The sequence below is a fragment of the Gymnoscopelus braueri genome (assembly GCF_963280865.1).
Source record: "Gymnoscopelus braueri genome assembly, chromosome: 11".
Classification (NCBI taxonomy): Eukaryota; Metazoa; Chordata; class Actinopteri; order Myctophiformes; family Myctophidae; genus Gymnoscopelus; species Gymnoscopelus braueri.
In genome coordinates, this window is record NC_137613.1 from 32,373,539 (window position 1) to 32,391,933 (window position 18,395).

The window sequence follows — 18,395 nt, forward strand, 5'->3', positions numbered from 1 at the left end:
GAGTGTCTCCATAATGAACATCAGGTGCATATGGAGGAACATGAGCAATGGGAATCACACAGGTGAATTAAATTGTGATTAATATTCATTCATAAAGGGTTGCTTATTTAATCACACAGTATGTTTGGTGGGAAGATTAGACGTTTAGAGACGTTTGACATAAAAATACATTAAAAAAAACAAAACAAACATTATAAAAAAGAAAATCCCATGTATAAATGGGGTTCTTTGACTTTACAAAACTTTATAAAGACACAAAACACTGTAGAATGTAAACAAATAGTGATAACTATGATAATTTAACGATCCAAACAACACAAATGTCAACGCAGTGAACAGCTACTGCTACACAAACCCAGCAGCTTGTCAGTACTTTACTGCACCATTATCACATGCATATCAAAGAACATAAAAATGACTGCATACATATTAATTAATATGATAAAGATTTAATTTTTTTAATCGTGCATGTGCACAGACACTGATGCTCATATTGTTCTACCAATAACCTATGAGCTGGAGGGAATAATACAAGATAATAAAAATAAAACATGTGAAATTCCATCATGTTGAATCAAAAATGTTATTTATTTTTCCATAAACAAAATAAAACAAAAATCCATAAACAAGACACAAATAATGTTTATTTTATTCAATCATGTTGATATTGTCAGGTTATGTGATTCCCCAGCTTTAGTATCCTTGTCATTGTCATCCTGGATTAGACTAAATGATCATTACAGCATATCTCTGCTGTCCGGCAGCAACCAGCTAACTCCAAAAAGCTCATTTTCAGGAAATGAAAAAACAAAATAAAAACTTTTCAGGAAATGAAGAAAACCGTATATTTTCAAAACAAAGCAATACTGCCTCATCACAGTTGGTATAGTGACTTTATATGTGTCGGTCAGAACAGACAATAGCTCCAATCGCGCGGAGGGAGAGATTCCAAATGGGGCTAAATTCCAAATGGATCTCCAAACTCACAATGCATCACAAGGTGTGAATTAATACCCTGATGCTTCATGACACTTATAGGCCTACAATAATAAACAGGACTTTAAATATTATAATAACTTCTGCAAAGAGGGTTTCACAGAGTTGGAGTTTCAGTACAACTAGCGAGAGAAATGCTATGAACTAATTTCTTGTCACATTGATCTCCTCAGAAAACACTTCATAGATTTTAGAAATAGAATTACTTGTTTTCATAACATTAGTGTCAGTGCTAAGCTTGATAAACAGGTACACTGCATAGTTTTAACAGACTACAGGGGAAAAAACTCCACACTAACTCTGTCCTCTCTATGTGCGCTGAGGCATGGCACTGACTGCAGCAGCGCGCAGTGGAGAGGGGTGGAGTTGGTTGGTTTGATGGACAGTTTAAGGATTCAATGGAGTTGGGAGGTTTTTAATACTTTTCATTGGTTTTTTTTTACACAGACGTAAAGGGTGTTCAAATAGCGTTGATTTATGAAAAAAAGAAAGAAATGGAGTTGGTTGGTTCCCGCTGGACAGCGACGATATGTGTCTGTGTGTGACCAACTTAAACTAAAGGCTTTCCCCCTGTATGAGTCCTCGTGTGTCTTTTAAGTTGAGCCTTTTCAGCAAAGTCTTTACCACATACTGTACAAGAAAATGGCTTTTCGTCTGTATGAGTCCACATGTGTCTTTTTAGATTATATTTGTAAGCAAAGCTTTGACCACATACTGTACAAGAAAAGGGCTTTTCGCTTGTATGAATCCTCATGTGTTTTTTTAGATAACCTTTGTCAGCAAAACTTTGACCACAAACTGTACAAGAAAAGGGCTTTTCGCTTGTGTGAATCCTCATGTGTTTTTTTAGATTACCTTTGTCAGCAAAACTTTGACCACAAACTGTACAAGAAAAGGGCTTTTCGCCTGTATGAGTCCTCATGTCTTTTTTCAGATCACTCATGTGAGCAAAGCCTTTACCACATACTGTGCAAGAAAAGAGCTTTTCGCCTGTATGAGTCCTCATGTGTTTTTTTAGATTACCTTTGTCAGCAAAACTTTGACCACAAACTGTACAAGAAAATGGCTTTTCGCCTGTATGAGTCCTCATGTGTTTTTTCAGATCCCTCATGTGAGCAAAGCCTTTACCACATACTGTACAAGAAAAGGGCTTTTCGCCTGTATGAATCCTTGTGTGTGCATTTAGATATTTTTTGTCAGCAAAGCTATGACCACAAACTGTACAAGAAAATGGCTTTTCGCCTGTATGAGTCCTCATGTGTTTTTTCAGATCCCTCATGTGAGCAAAGCCTTTAGCACATACTGTACAAGAAAAGGGCTTTTCGCCTGTATGAGTCATCGTGTGTCTTTTTAATTTACTTTTCTCAGCAAAGCTTTGACCACAAACTGTACAAGAAAAGGGCTTTTCACCTGTATGGATCATAGTGTGTCTCTTCAGATGTGTCTTTTTATTAAACATTTTGCCACACTCTGTACAACTAAAACTTTTCGTCCCTGTGTGACTTCTCACGGAGTGATTTTGTTTCAATGATTTCAGGTCCTGGGACAGCTTGTGGCTAAAAGAAAATCTTTGTCCTCCAACATTTTGTGTCTTGTGTGATTTCAGTGTGTTTAAAGCCGACTGATCTTCCCTAGCCTCCTCCCACTCATCACTGTATTCAGTTTCCGATTCAGAACAGTGCCAAGAGAGGAGCTGGTCATCACCAGTTGGTTGTGATGTTCCACAGTCCTCTACATCAGCTTGTGTATTCATGTGTTCAGTTGAGGTGCTGGCTACATCATAGTCTTCACTTTTCACTGCTAGTAATGTCAACATTGACCCACCAGCCTCTTCTGGTCTTTCAAGTAGCTCCTCCTGTTCCTCTTTAATCTGTGGAGGTTGTGGTTCCTCCCGGACCAGACTGGAGCTCCTCTCCTCTTCAGATGAAACCCCCTCTTTACACAGAGGGACATGCAGGAAGTCTAGGAAAAAAGATACAATGAGACTCTATAAAAGGTTTGAATCTTGTACCTCCTAGTGCAGCACCTCAGTGCAGAGTTGTGGCTAGTAAAAAAGTATCAACAAATTACTCTTTGCCCACATCTTCCAAAATTTGAATTTGGTGGTGCACTGACAGCGCTCTGTGCTGTAAATAGTGTGGCCATTATTTGTTTACATTGCAGCGCTCTCATAAAAGATGCGAGACGAGCTGAATGAGAGGGGATGAGAGGTGGTTATTATTATTTTGGAAGTAATGACTTGTAAATGTTAGATCAGTGAGTCTTCTACAGCAGGTTAGGTAATACTGAAGTAGAATTAACTGCGAAGCTTCAGTGAACCCATTAATATTTTTCAGCCAAACCATCGTCCGATTCATGGTACAATTAGATCAATGCAGGGGTCCATGCATCGATGTAGGTCACATTGTTAAAGAGATATTTCCCTTTTCTTTTATTTTTTGGGTCATTTTATCGTCTACTCAGGCTTTTGTGAGCCCCCCCAGACAGTTTTTAAGTTGCTTGATTCAGTATTTAGATATTTGATATTCATTTTATCAGACACGCCCCCTTCCTATACAAACCCATTACAACTTCAAACTCCATTTTTAACATGTTAGATTCATCAAAAACACCCGTCCTTGGTTCTGGTGACTCACCCTGCCCTCCGAACACGTGAGGGGCCCGTATTTTTTCGATTACCTTTTTTTTCTTCTTTTCTTTTATTATTATTTGTATTTCATAAATTTTCAATTTCCAAAAGAAATATAAAAAATAAATGAAAAAAGTAATTGAAAAAACACGGTCTCCTCACGTATTAGAAGGACAATATCAGTCACCAGAACCAAGGACGGGTGTTTCCGTTTAATCTAACATGGTTAAAATGGAGTTTGAAGTTACAATGGGTTGGTATAGGAAGGGGGCGATAAAATGAACATCAAATATCTAAATACTGAATCAAGCAACTTAAAAACTGTCTGCGGTGTTTACAAAAGCCTGAGTAGACGATACATTACATTACATTACATTACAGTCATTTAGCAGACGCTTTTATCCAAAGCGACTTACAATAAGTGTATTCAACATAGGTAGGGAACGAAAACTACTAATCACCAGAAGTCTTTAGTGCATTTTCTGCAAAAAACAAGCAACCAAGAGTATACCTAGCGCTAAGGTAAAAGTGCAATATATCAGCTACCTATTTCCTTAAACAGATGAGACAAAATAGCTAAATCAAATGAGCATGAGCTAAAACAAATAAGCGTATCGACTAAACAAGATCCAATAAACAATCCAATAATCCAATAAACAATACAGCAATAGAAAACAAGCGTTCGTACAACTAGTTAACAACAAGTAGGTCAGGCAGAGAGGAAGGGTAGTGTTTCCTGAAGAGGTGAGTTTTCAGCCTGCGGCGAAATATGGGCAGTGACTCTGCTGTCCTAACATCAGTGGGAAGTTCATTCCACCACTGTGGGGCCAGAACAGAAAAGAGTCGTGACCGTGTGGATCGGCCAGAAGGACCCTTGAGTGACGAGGCAATCAGTCGCCCCGAGGTGGCAGACCGAAGTGGTCGGGCAGGGGTGTAGGCATCGACCATAGCCCGGAGGTAGGAAGGAGCTGTTCCTTTCACTGCCCTATAGGCTAGCACCAGGGTTTTGAACTGGATGCGAGCCGCTACGGGGAGCCAGTGTAGAGAGCGGAGAAGGATGGTTGTGTGGGAGAACTTGGGGCGGTTGAACACCAGACAAGCCGCAGCTTTCTGAACAAGCTCCAGAGGTTTGATGGCAGATGCCGGAGCACCAGCAAGGAGGGAGTTGCAGTAGTCCAGGCGGGAGATGACGAGAGCCTGGATGAGCACCTGGGCTGCCTTCTCCGTGAGGAAGGGGCGAATCCTCCTGATGTTGTAGAGCAGGAATCTGCAGGACCTCGTCACTGATGCGATGTTTGCCGAGAACGTCAGTTGATCGTCCAGGGTCACACCCAGATTCTTCGCAGTCCGAGTTGAGGTCACCACAGCATTATCAATGGTGATGGCCATGTCTCGGTGCGGACAGCCCTTCCCTGGGAGGAACATCAGCTCGGTCTTGTCCAGGTTGAGCTTCAGGTGGTTTGTCGACATCCACTCCGAGATGTCAGCCAGACAAGCAGCAATGCGTGCTTCCACCTGGGTATCAGAGGGGGGGAATGAGAGGATTAGCTGGGTGTCATCGGCATAGCAGTGGTAGGAAAAGCCATGGGAGTGGATGACAGCACCCAGAGATGTAGTGTAGAGAGAGAAAAGAAGAGGACCCAGAACCGAGCCTTGGGGAACCCCAGTTGTGAGCCTGTGTGGTTCTGACACAGACCCTCTCAGCATCACCTGGTAGGAGCGACCCGTCAGGTAGGATGCAAACAGGGAGAGTGCAGAGCCTGAGACACCCATCCCCTCGAGGGTGGAGAGGAGGATCTGATGGTTCACCGTGTCGAACGCTGCAGACAGGTCCAGGAGTATCAGCACGGAGGAGAGAGAGTTCGCTCTAGCGGCATGGAGCGACTCCGTCACTGCCAGGAGGGCAGTCTCTGTCGAGTGACCCACTTTGAACCCAGACTGGTTGGAGTCCAGGAGGTTGTTCTGGTGGAGATAGGAGGACAGTTGTTTAAAGACAGCACGTTCGAGAGTTTTAGATAGGAAGGATAGAAGGGAAACCGGTCTGTAGTTCTTGATCTCAGAGGGGTCAAGTGTCGGTTTCTTCAGGAGGGGGGTGACTCTGGCAGTCTTGAAAGTAGAGGGAAAGTAGCCAGATGTCAGAGAGGTGTTAATAAGGTGGGTTAAGAAGGGAAGAAGTTCAGGTGCAATAGACTGCAACAGAGTGGATGGGACCGGGTCCAGAGAGCATGAGGTGGGGCTACTAGAGGTAACAAGGAGAAGGACCTCGTTAGGGGAGAGGGGAGAGAAGTGGGATAGAGAGGGGATGGGGGGGGGGAGAGGAGTAGATGAAGGTAGAGAGGGGGGGGTGGCAGGCAGACGGGTGTGGGTAGTGCGCAGGGCACCAGCCGGGGGAGGAGGGAAGGAGGATCGGATATCGTTCACCTTCTTGTCAAAGAAGTTGGCGAAATCGTCGGGGAGGAGGGACGAGGAGGGAGGAGGGGGTGGTGGTTGCAGGAGAGAGGAGAAAGTTTCAAAGAGTTTTTTAGGGTTGGAAGCAGAAGCCTGAATTTTAGTGCAGAAAAAAGCAGCTTTAGCAGCTGATAGAGAGGAGGAAAAAGTAGAAATGAGAGATTGGAAGGTGAGAAGGTCCTCCAGGAGGTTGCCATTTCTCCATTTGCGCTCAGCCGCTCTCAGGCTCCGTCTCTCAGTCCGCACTGAGTCCGACAACCAGGGGGCAGGTGGAGTTTGGCGTGCAGGCCTGGTGGTGAGGGGACAGAGATGGTCGAGAGAAGAGGATAGAGTAGAGAAAAGAAGATCTGTGGCGGTATCAGGGGATAGAAGAGCAAAGGATTCAGGGGCAGGGAGAGCAGAGAGAACAGAGGAGGAAAGAACAGTGGAGGAAAGTGAGCGAAGATTGTGACGTGAGGCAATCATGTGGGTAGGGAGGGGCTGTGAGGGGGGAGAGGAGAGAGAGAGAGAGTAGGACATGAAGTAGTGATCAGAGAGTTTCTTACCCTTTTCACTTGAAAGAGGAGTGACAGACAGGTTAGCAATAGAGCAGCCTCTGGTGAAGATCAGGTCCAGTTGGTTGCCCGCCTCATGGGTTGGAGGAGATGGGCAAATAACTAGGTCAAAGGCGGCGAGAAACGAAAGTAGTGGATCTAGCTGCTTCTCAGTCGGGAGGTTGAAGTCACCCAGAAGGATGAATCCAGAGCCATCGACAGGGAAGTGGGAGACTAGATGGTCCAGCTCCTCCAGGAAGCCACCAGCAGGGCCCGGTGGGCGATAAACAACTGCAATGGTGAGCTTGACTGGATGAGAGACAGTGACCACATGAAATTCAAATGAGGTAGGAGAGAATTGTGACAGTGAAACAGGAGAGTATTTCCATTTTCTGGAAATTAGCAGACCAGCCCCACCACCTGTCCGCACGGCTCTGGGAGTGTGAGAGAAAGAGTACACATCTGACAGAGCCGCGGGCGTAGCAGTGTTTTCTGGTCTGATCCAGGTCTCAGTCAGAGCAAGGAAGTTAAGGGATAGCAAGGATGCGTAGGCTGAGATGAAAGCAGATTTGCCTTCCACCACAGCCGAGTGGCAATTCCAAAGCCCTCCCGTTACCACTTGCTCGACGTGAGTTGAAAGAGTAGGATAGATGAGATTAGTTATGTCGCGACATCTGGGTGTAACCCAGTGTTTGTGCGACCACCAGGAAGAAGAGAGGACAGGAATAGGAAGAAAACACATTGTAGATCACTAAACATATACTACTATACACTACTATATCTATCACACTACTATATATGTCACAAATCAATGATACAGCGTGGCGTTCATTGACTAAGTCGGACTTTGACAAAGTCGCCTGTCGCCTTTGTTCGCCTGGCCTTAGTTTGCTGGCCGCCGCTTACAAGCTGACGCTTTCAGCTGGTGGTATAAGGCCACTTCAACTGATTGCTAATCGTCTGCCAGGAGTGCTGGCTAAACCACACACTTCACAAGGCAATCAAGTGGCCTATACAGGGTGAAACTACTTGTACTACTACAAAGTGCCAATAGCCTACTGCTTGAAGCACACAACAATACAACTATAAACTACAGACTACCACACAAGCTAATAATATAATACTAATAGAAAAGCACTTAAGGTACCACTACTAGCAGCTTGCTAAATAACAAAAGAATGCTGCTATACTCAACTACCAGAGGTCAGGAGCTCTGTTCACTTCAGATGTTGGTTACAATGACCCAACATTTTTTTGAAAGTGAAATATCCCTTTAATCATTACATCGATAACTAGAGGTTACGTAGGTAACCCGGTTCTTTTAGTTCAGGATAGAGTCCTGCAGGCCCGCCAGAGCCCGCCCACGGCCCGGCCCGCCAAAACGGGCCGGGCTTGGGCTGATTCTGTATTTGACACACGGGCCCAGGGCCGGGCTCGGGCTGAATACCACGGGCCAGGCCCGGGCTCGGACTGATTCTGTATTTGACAAACGGGCCCAGGGCCGGGCTCGGGCTCACAGAACATTTTGCGCAGATAATTGATCATTGAAGCCCGGCCCGGCCCGCCAAAACGGGCCGGGCTTGGGCTGATTCTGTATTTGACACACGGGCCCAGGGCCGGGCTCGGGCTGAATACCACGGGCCAGGGCCGGGCTCGGACTGTAAAATTGCGCCACCTATCGGGCCAGGGGCCGGGCCGGGCTGAATACCATGGGCCAGGGCCGGGCTTGGGCCCACATTCTCGGCCCGTGCAGGGCTCTAGTTCAGGAGTGAGACACTCACTATGGGAAACAGCGCCATCTGGCGATGTAACAGGGCTACAAAATACGCTCCCGGGGCCCATTTATTGGGCTAGAGGGTATGTCACGTGACCGGCCATGCCCTCCCTTCAGCGGGAGGGCATAAGAGACGCCGGTCGTGACGTCAACTTCCTCTTTCACACAGGTCCGCTGTTCGCAGTGGCGAAACAAAGGGGTGTTTGGTGAGTGTCTCACTCCTGAACTAAAAGAACTGGGTTACCTACGTAACCTCTAGTTCTGAGTCGTGAGACACTCACTATGGGATCTATAAACCCCCCGGAAGCGTTAAAAACATTGTACCCCCAGAAAAACCGCACGTGCCCCTACTGGCTCAGGGACCCGCACATGGCGGACCCTGACCCCTGGGGCGCCCAGACCCATCGGGCCCGGACGCGGCATAAGGGATAAAATAAAGGAGGCCCTGACAGACCGAAGTCTGCCCTATTCAGCTAATAGACAACAAGGTCCGTCACCTACTAACCCCTCAACAAGAGAACAGGGCCCCCTGCTCCCGAGACCGACAGATCGTCAGCCCCCAGGAGCACATCAGGAGGAGAAGGCACCTCAAGTAGATGAGGCTGCCACGCCCAGGACTGCGCGCGCCACTGAGGAGGCCGCCCCGTCCAGGCTGTAAAAGGCCGCAAAGGTCGAAGGTGACGACCAGTTAGCGGCCGTGCAAATCTCCTGGACCGAAACCCCCCTAGAGAGGGCCCAGGATGCAGCCACCCCCCTAGTCGAGTCAGCCCTCAGTCCATCAGGTACTGGGGTCCCACCACTAGCATAGGCGAGCCTTATAGCCTCAACTATCCACCTGGAAAGCGTTGGCTTGGCAACCGCCTTCCGCTGGTCACCGCGGCCATAGGAGAGAAACAGTTGCGTAGACGACCTGCTGGCCGCCGTCTCCCGACAGTAGAGCCTCAGGGCCCTCACTGGACAAAGACAATGCAACCGTTCATCCTCCGCCGAAGCGAAAGGAGGTGGGTGAAAAGCTACCAACTCAACCGGGGCCGGTGCTACCACCCCGGTCTTGGTAACACATGCCAGGTTCGGTTCCAACAGAACCCTCCTGTCATCACCAGAGAACTCACCGAGAGTGCATGCAGGTCACTAACTCTCTTGGCCGTAGACAGGGCCAAGAGAAGGATAGTCTTAAAACTCACTATTTTCAGGCTCGCAGTCTCGAGAGGCTCAAAAGGAGAGAGGCAAAGTGCCTTCAGCACCACCGCCAAATCCCAGGCCGGAAACAGAGGCCTGTTAGTCGGCCTGGCCCGTCTGGCGCCACCCATGAATCGTCGCACCATGTGATGTTTGCCAACCGTCCCGACATCGAAACCCTCGTGGCAGGCGGAACTGGCCCCCAGGTACACCTTGACCGTCGAGAAAGCCAAGCCCTGATTTAACCTGCTTTGCAGGAAAATAAGAAAAGCCACCACCAATGGTGACTGTTCCCGGCACCATGACACAAAAATATTCCATTTAATGTCATAGGCAGCCCTCGTAGATCCGGCCCTGGCTCCCTGAATGGTAGCTACCACATCAGGGGGCAAACCACACAAGTCTAAGTTGGCCCTCTCACGGGCCAGACCCACAGGTCTAGGTCCCGGACGCTGGGGTGCTTGATCTCGTTCCCTGCTTGTCGCAGCAGGTCCTCGAGGGAGGCGCCACGGCTCTGCGTAAAGGAGAGGAGTTATCACCGATCTCCAAACGCCTCATGCTGGAGCCACCAGCAGTACAGACAGACCCTGAAGTCTGACCCACTCTAACGTCGGGCGGATCAGCTCCAGCGGCGGGAATGCGTCCAGCAGTTCCCTCGGCCAGCTGAGAGCCAACGCATCCAGCCCCAACGAGAGGTCCGTCGCCTTCACTGAGAAAAAGCGAGAGCACTTCGCGTTCTCTGCTGAGGCAAACAAATCGACCCGTGGCCGGCCTAACCTGGTCCAAATCATGTCCGCCATTTTCGGATTGAGTGACCAATACGTGTACCAAATCTGCCCCTGGACAGTAGATCTGCCCCGCTGTTCAGGAGGCCTGGGACATGGACCGCCCGGATCGACAGCAGGCGTGAGTCGCACCACAGTGTCAGCTCGCGTGCCAGGTTGTCCAACACTCGGGAGCCTAAGCCTCCCTGCTTGTTGATGTAGCACATAGCACAGGTCATTGTGTTGTCCGTCCTGACCAGGACATGACAACTCGAACCACTTGAGGGCGAGGAGCACCGCCATCAGCTCCAGGTAGTTGATGTGGGCCAGTTGTAGACTGAGTCCCACACTCCCCTGGCTGCATGGCCCTCGTGAACGGCGCCCCAGCCTGTCAGGCTGGCGTTCGCCGTGACAACCTTCCGTGAAATCACCACACCCACACTGACACCCTCTGACATAAAAAGTGCGTGTGACCACGGTTCGAGTGTCTCCATGCAACGTGGAGACACCACGACCCCTCGAGACCCCATGGTGGGCGGGATGTTGAGATCCCGCACCCACCTCTGAAAAGGTCTCATAAGGAGCCTGCATAGGCGGACCAGGTGAAACTCAACGACGTCAGATGTGAGATAGCTATCTCCCTGTGTCTCGCCACCTCTTGACTGGAGACTCCTGCCAAGAGCCAGTCGTCGATGTAAGTCGACAGACGCATCCCCTGTCTCCTTAATGGAGCTATAGCCACCTGTGTGCATTTCAAGAACACACGGGGGCTCAGGGACATTCCAAACGGGAGGACCGTGTATTCGTACACTCGTCCCTCGAAACCGAAGCGCAGAAACTTTCTGTGCGGTGGGTAGACAGGAATGTGGAAAAAAGCATCCCTCAGGTCTATGCTGTCCACCGGTCGCCCTGACGCACCGTGCGTAATAACGTCGCGGTTGTCAGCATGCGAAACTTGAATTTCGTTATAAATATGTTGAGACCCCTCAGATCCAGGATGGGTCGTATATCCCCCCCCCTTTTCTTGACTAGAATTTTTTTTCGAGTAGAAAAACCCAGTCGTTTCTGGTCGGGAGAAAAATCTCTGATTGCGCCTTTTCTTAGGAGGGAGAGAACCTCCCCTCGTAAGGTTAACGCCGCTCATGATTTGTGTGCATGGGGTTCTCATCTTAAACAAGCTTAGTGCTTAAAGGGGAAATCCACCCCTTTTCAATATTTAACTATGTCATTAATATAGCATAAAGGAGTTGTGTGGAAATAAGAAAAAAGTTCCCCCCTTTCTGTGTTGCCTTGAACTGGAGGATTGATTGTGGGTTTAACATTGCAAATTACACCATGATGAGTCATCACAGTGTAATTTGCAATGTTAAACCCACAATAAATCCTCCAGTTCAAGGCAACACAGAAAGGGGGGAACTTTTTTCTTATTTCCACACAACTCCTTTATGCTATATTAATGACATAGTTAAATATTGAAAAGGGGTGGATTTCCCCTTTAATGAGAGTTCCAGTTTAGTAGACCTTGTATTGTGAATTTGTACTTCCATGTACTGTTATGTACTGTCAAGTACTATTCTCATGTCTTACTAAATAAACTACATCAATCAATCAATCAATCCGCCCCTCGCCTGTGAAAACAACACCTTGTCTGACAGGGGGTTTCGCGGAGAATCGTATCTTGTAACCCTTCTGTATGGTGCGAAGCACCCAAGGCGACGGGTGAAAAGCTTTCCATTGCGCCAAGCAGCGAGCTAAAGGGTGGGGGAGGAGTGCTGCTGTCACTTGTCCTACAGACCGGCCGGTCGTTGTCATGGAAACCAGTGACGTGACCGATCGCTCCGGTGGGACCATACGTGAGGTGCCACTAGAAATGACTGACTGGGAGATTCAAGGAAGTCACGTGACCCCGCACACGATGCCTCCCTGACGTCAACCTCCGGCCTGGATGGGTTGTAGTCATTGTAGTCATTCTGTCTACCTTCCGTGCGGCCATTTTGTGGAAAACCTCTCACTAAAATGGCGTTTTGGCGCCCTCTCTCGGATGGGAGGATTGGGAGGCAAAAATGGCGTGACCCCTGTAGCAAGGTGCAAAGGCGCCCTCTGGCGGACAGGGGTGATACTGAACGCTGGCTCACAAAAAGGCTAGGCTAACAGCTCTATTCGGGGGGTTAGCTCAGCAAAACAAAGGGCGGTTAGCGCTGTGGAGGTAGCCAAACAGCTAAGCTAGTAGCAGCTAGCGGCTAGGCTAAGAAGCAGCAAAAGGCTAACGCCGGCTCACCACGAGGTAGATTAAAGTTAGTTTACTGGAGTTTAGTTGAACGAGAAAACCCGTGGGTGACTTATCCTAGCCTAAAGCTAAAGCTGGTTACTCACTTTGGGTCCTGAAGAGTAGAATAATCGTTGATAAAGGTTGAATTCAGTTTTTAACAAGCGTGTAGCCGTGTTATCATCTGCGAACAGAGGAACTGAAAGAGGAAGTTGACGTCACGACCGGCGTCTCTTATGCCCTCCCGCTGAAGGGAGGGCATGGCCGGTCACGTGACATACCCTCTAGCCCAATAAATGGGCCCCGGGAGCGTATTGTGTAGCTCTGTTACATCGCTGTTTCCCATAGTGAGTGTCTCACGACTCAGAACTCATGACTCGTGATTCATATCGGTTCATCTTAACACCCTCAGTACCGGCCCACTTTCACCAATACAATAAATAAAGAGAGAGTGCTTGAAACTTACTGAGATCCAGGTGGTCTTCAGTTTCCTGTTTAATAGAAACAATCCTGGCTGGAGAACTGATCTTCACCTGCAGACTGGACTCCACACACTGGTCTTGAATGAAGGAAGTAAAAAATGAAATAAGGACTTTAATAATAAGGACTTTGATGTAACATGAATAAGAACTTTAAGGAGGACTTTAATATGACATGAATAAGGACTTTAATAAGGACTTTGATAAGACATGGGTTGCAGATGAAGATTGAACATGAAAGAGGGAGGTTGTAAAGAAGTGTTATTTGTTTTTGTCTTTTCAAAGACTGGGCAGTGACGCCAGATGCCTTTTCCCCAGTATGTCACTTCATTGGTGCTGAGCAATATGGATGGACTACATTATAATATATTTATGTCAATATTCAATAACTACATATTTATTTTTGCCAGACCCAAGGGGTCGGGCTTACATGAGGCTTTGTACCTGTTTCGTCCATACATGGGCATGGTCACTTTGTCCTCCGGCCCCAGCCAAAAAAAAGTCTGTCACTTTGTCCTCCGGCCCCAGCCAAAAAATATTCTGTCCCCCAAAAAAGTCTGTCCATACATGGGCATAGAAGGTTCGTCCCCTTTCGTCACGAACTATTCATGACATCATTATTATGTTGTGCGTTACATACTAGGACTTCATTCTGGGTCTGGCAGAACCAGGTCTCCTGGTCTTGTTAGGGTGGCAGAGTGGTAAAGAATTAACTGCAAGGCTTCAGTGAACCCATTTATACTTTTTACAACCGATCCATCCGATTCATGGTACATTTAGATCGATCCATGTATCGATGTAGTTGCATTGTTAATGCTAAAATCGATAACCGATTCATATTGGTTCATATTTACACCCTCTGTACCGGCCCAATTTCACCAATAAAAGAAATAAATACAAACTTACTGAGATCCAGGTGGTCTTCAGGTTCCTGTTTAATAGAAACAGTCCTGGCTGGAGAACTGATCTTCACCTGCAGACTAGACTCCACACACTGGTCTGGAATGAAGGAATAGAATACGCACTTTAATAATGAGGACTTTGATGTATTGTGAATAAGGACTTTAATAATAAGGACTTAAATAATAAGGACTTTAGTGTGTGACATTAATACAAACTTTAATAATAAGGACTTTAATGTGAGATGAATAAGGACTAAACTATATATTAGCCTGCCCTGGGATCAATACCATTTTCAGGTTTCTGATCTGGTCAGAGCGGAAATAACTTTGTCATCAGGCATCCGGAACCAACAACCGGTACATCCGGCACCGTGCACCTCCAAAACGATTCCCCTAGTTTAAAATGCGTTTAGTTTGGTATGATTGTTTTGTTTCTTTTGGTATAATAATCGTTTGGTATGTCCATCTTTTATTCTACCTCGTAGCATGACTAGCGAGACTAAACTAATTGAGTCGCATTATGTCAGGAACAAAAACATGCGATGCCAACCGGAACCCACCACCGGAACACAATTTCCCCCCCTTTTTTTCTAAACCGGATCACACAGATTTAATTTACAAAATAACATAAAAAGGTTAAAATATGGAGATACAAGGTTTCTGCCCTACAGCAGCGATATGTAAAAAACTGAGCTGCTATAATAGAACTGTGAGAATCATGTAGATCTCAGGATTCACATGGGAACGGTGAGGCTCCAATGATGATCTCTGACTTCATGTGAACACATGGATTAAGCTTCTCCATCGTGGCGACTGATTTACATATTTATACCTGCAGTGTGTAGTTTGATGTTGTGTGTGTAACAGACATACCTGCAGTGTGTAGTTTGATGTTGTGTGTGTAACAGACATGCCTGCACATGCCTGCCTGTACATGCGATGCCAACCGGAACCCACCACCGGAACACAATTTCCCCCCCTTTTTTTCTAAACCGGATCACACAGATTTAATTTACAAAATAACATAAAAAGGTTAAAATATGGAGATACAAGGTTTCTGCCCTACAGCAGCGATATGTAAAAAATTGAGCTGCTATAATAGAACTGTGAGAATCATGTAGATCTCAGGATTCACATGGGAACGGTGAGGCTCCAATGATGATCTCTGACTTCATGTGTACACATGGATTAAGCTTCTCCATCGTGGCGACTGATTTACATATTTATACCTGCAGTGTGTAGTTTGATGTTGTGTGTGTAACAGACATACCTGCAGTGTGTAGTTTGATGTTGTGTGTGTAACAGACATGCCTGCAGTGTGCAGTTTGATGTTGTGTGTGTAACAGACATACCTGCAGTGTGTAGTTTGATGTTGTGTGTGTAACAGACATATCTGCAGTGTGTATTTTGATGTTGTGTGTGTACCAGACATACCTGCAGTGTGTAGTTTGATGTTGTGTGTGTAACAGACAAACCTGCAGTGTGTAGTTTGATGTTGTGTGTGTAACAGACATACCTGCAGTGTGTAGTTTGATGTTGTGTGTGTAACAGACATACATACCTGCAGTGTGTAGTTTGATGTTGTGTGTGTAACAGACATACTCCACTGTGTAGTTTGATGTTGTGTGTGTACCAGACATACCTGCAGTGTGCAGTTTGATATTGTGCGTGTAACAGACATACCTGCAGTGTGTAGTGTGATGTTGTGTGTGTTGCAGACATACCTGCAGTGTGTAGTTTGATGTTGTGAGTGTAACAGACATACCTGCAGTGTGTAGTTTGGTGTTGTGTGTGTTGCAGACATACCTGCAGTGTGTAGTTTGGTGTTGTGTGTGTAACAGACATACCTGCAGTGTGTAGATCGATGTCCATATCAAAATCAATGTCCAGCCGTTTGTTTTGTTTCTCCAGCAGAGTTTCTAGCGTCTCTATCTCTCTCTGGAAGAGGTTGCACATGACCTCTGCAGCCGCACTGAGGCGCTCCAACACAAACACTCTGACAAGCTTCACACAACAAACATCAGCACCACACTGCTGTTTGTCCAAAACACACAATATCTCGTCTCCCACCGACGACATGTGTTCATTTATCTTCAGCCGTACAGACTCCATTTGACAAGTTTTTACTTCCTTTATGACACGTTTCTCACCGCGATCACAACCGATCACAACCATAGAGTTAAAACCATAGAGGTATAATATAACTAGAGGGCGGATTGCCCCGCCCCCAGCTATCATTTCAATGAATGTGCTCAGTGGCGTTTTGAAGCACCCGGAAACCTGCCGGAAGTAGAATTATTGGTTTGATTTTGTACCCCCATAGAGTTATGAGCATGCGCACTATTGTCCTTTTTGCGTTCTACGGCAGCCCGTGTGTCAAGGATTGAACGCGATATATTTATTAAATACACTCGAGATGCCTATGTATAACTAAATGCATATGTGTTTATGTATAATATGTTTACATATTTATATCTATATATATAAATATCTCTCAGCATGTTTTGCGCGTGCATGTATTTCTCCCCACCTGCAGTTCCAGCTTTGGCCACTGGGGTGGCAGCTTCAATGTTTCTCAGCAACTCTGGGGGCTTGGTTAAAACCAAATAAAAAAAGATAACAACACGCACTTACTTCCGGGTCAACGTGTTTTCACATGCGCATTGAAGGATCCGGACTCTGTTGCCTTCTTATTGCCTCTCGCCCCCTGGTGGAAGAGTTGTGTAACTGAAAATAGAGCCTCCTGTGGCTGTGGAAAGACAGTCCATGGTGTGTGTCCTCGTCCTCCCTCACTGTGAGTTGAATCTTGAGAAAAAGGAAGGGAATGGGTGCAATTCTAACTCAGGATTTTACATGAAGCTGAGTTACTCAGCTTCATGTAAAATCCTGCTGTAAGCGATTATGTATCCAAATAATGCTAAAACTAGCATTTCTAAGAAGGGGATATGGATCCCAATGTCAGTTCGATCCCCGCTTTGACCAAAAGTAACCTGACAAGTGCCCAAGCTGTGTTTTAGATCATTTTACACAACGACAAATGTGATGTGAAATGTAAATAAGTGTAGCAGTTAACATTGGAAGCAGTTAAAATAAAGCTCGATTTCAGCAGTGGTGGATTTTTTTTTTTTTACTTAAGTAATCAATACTGCAATATAGAAATACTCTGTTACAAGTAAAAGTCTGGTATTCTAAATTTAATTGAGTAAAAGTACAAAAGTATTGGTATCAAAATGTACTTAAAGTACCAAAAGTAGAAAGTAGGCTACTCAGAATGTCCCGTTTCACATGTTTTAAAATGTATGAAATGTATAAAAATATATTTGAAAATAGCAGATCTACAAGCTCACAATGAATTATTTTTGGGCGGTGAAACCGCCCCTATATGTGAGGTTTGGATATTTGCACCCCCAATCCTGCGCTGTGATTGGCCACCAGTGTACCCCCCTAACCCTGCACCGTGATTGGCCAATCACAGTCTATTCAGGACTGTGATTGGCTAGTGAAACATGACACATGTGCATAGCCCTATAAATAGGACTATGCACTTAAAAAAAACACATTTATGTTTATTTTTAAGTGAATCACACATTGTGATTCACTTAAAAAGCTAGCAAGACACCGCCCACTTCACACTGGGTGTGATTTTTTATTTATTTTTATAGCTACAAGTGCAAAATGATTTGTTAGAGCAGTGGTTCTCAAAGTGGGGTCCGGGGACCCCCAGGGATCCTAGAAGGATGGTACCCAGCCAAATGAGTTAATATAGCATCACAATCACTTTAACTACTTACTTCAACACACTGTTATGCTTAGGCTATTTTTTTTTCCTCTTGAAAATAATTGAACATTTTGAATAATTTCAGAGGTATGTTTGTTGAGGAAGAAAATCAGTGGCAGCCATATGGAGCTTTTTGGTAAAAAATAAATAAAAAAGCAAACAAGGGAAAAAACTTCAAGCAGCAAAATATGCATTATGTCTCCAAACATAGCCTAATAATTGTACCGTCTTTGTTCACTGCACTTGTTTTTATATCCCCAAGAGGGCAGCAGTGGTCTTAAATTACCATCATCATGGTCAAACAACAATTAGTTGTGGATGAGTAAAAAGGAATAAGACACGTAATACAAATTGAGCTATATTATGTAGGTTATATTTAATATAGGCTACCGATATTATAGCCTACATAATATGATATATTATGTATATTACTGTTTATACTCTGATGCTTTATTTGAAGCCCATTTTCTATTTACTTAATTGTATTATTAGTTTTAGTTGAGGAAACGCTCTCAAGGTTTACAGCAAGGTCAAACACATATACATCAAATGCATAGAGACAAGAACCAGAATCAGAATCAGTCTAAACAGTTGGTATAATATCAAAAATAAATAATCTGTACATTGAAACTACAAACTAGGATGCC

The 18,395-nt window shown here is 45.7% G+C and overlaps 1 long non-coding RNA gene across 1 annotated transcript; it reads right to left on the bottom strand.

The window, feature by feature from the left end:
• Positions 1-809: 809 nt before the first annotated feature.
• On the bottom strand, positions 810-16,107 carry LOC308095944. Its single transcript, XR_013934093.1, has 4 exons — positions 15,818-16,107; positions 13,975-14,067; positions 13,056-13,148; positions 810-2,958 (listed from the first exon to the last, which is right to left on the bottom strand). It is a non-coding gene; the product is annotated as an uncharacterized lncRNA (long non-coding RNA).
• Between the last annotated feature and the right edge of the window lie 2,288 nt (positions 16,108-18,395).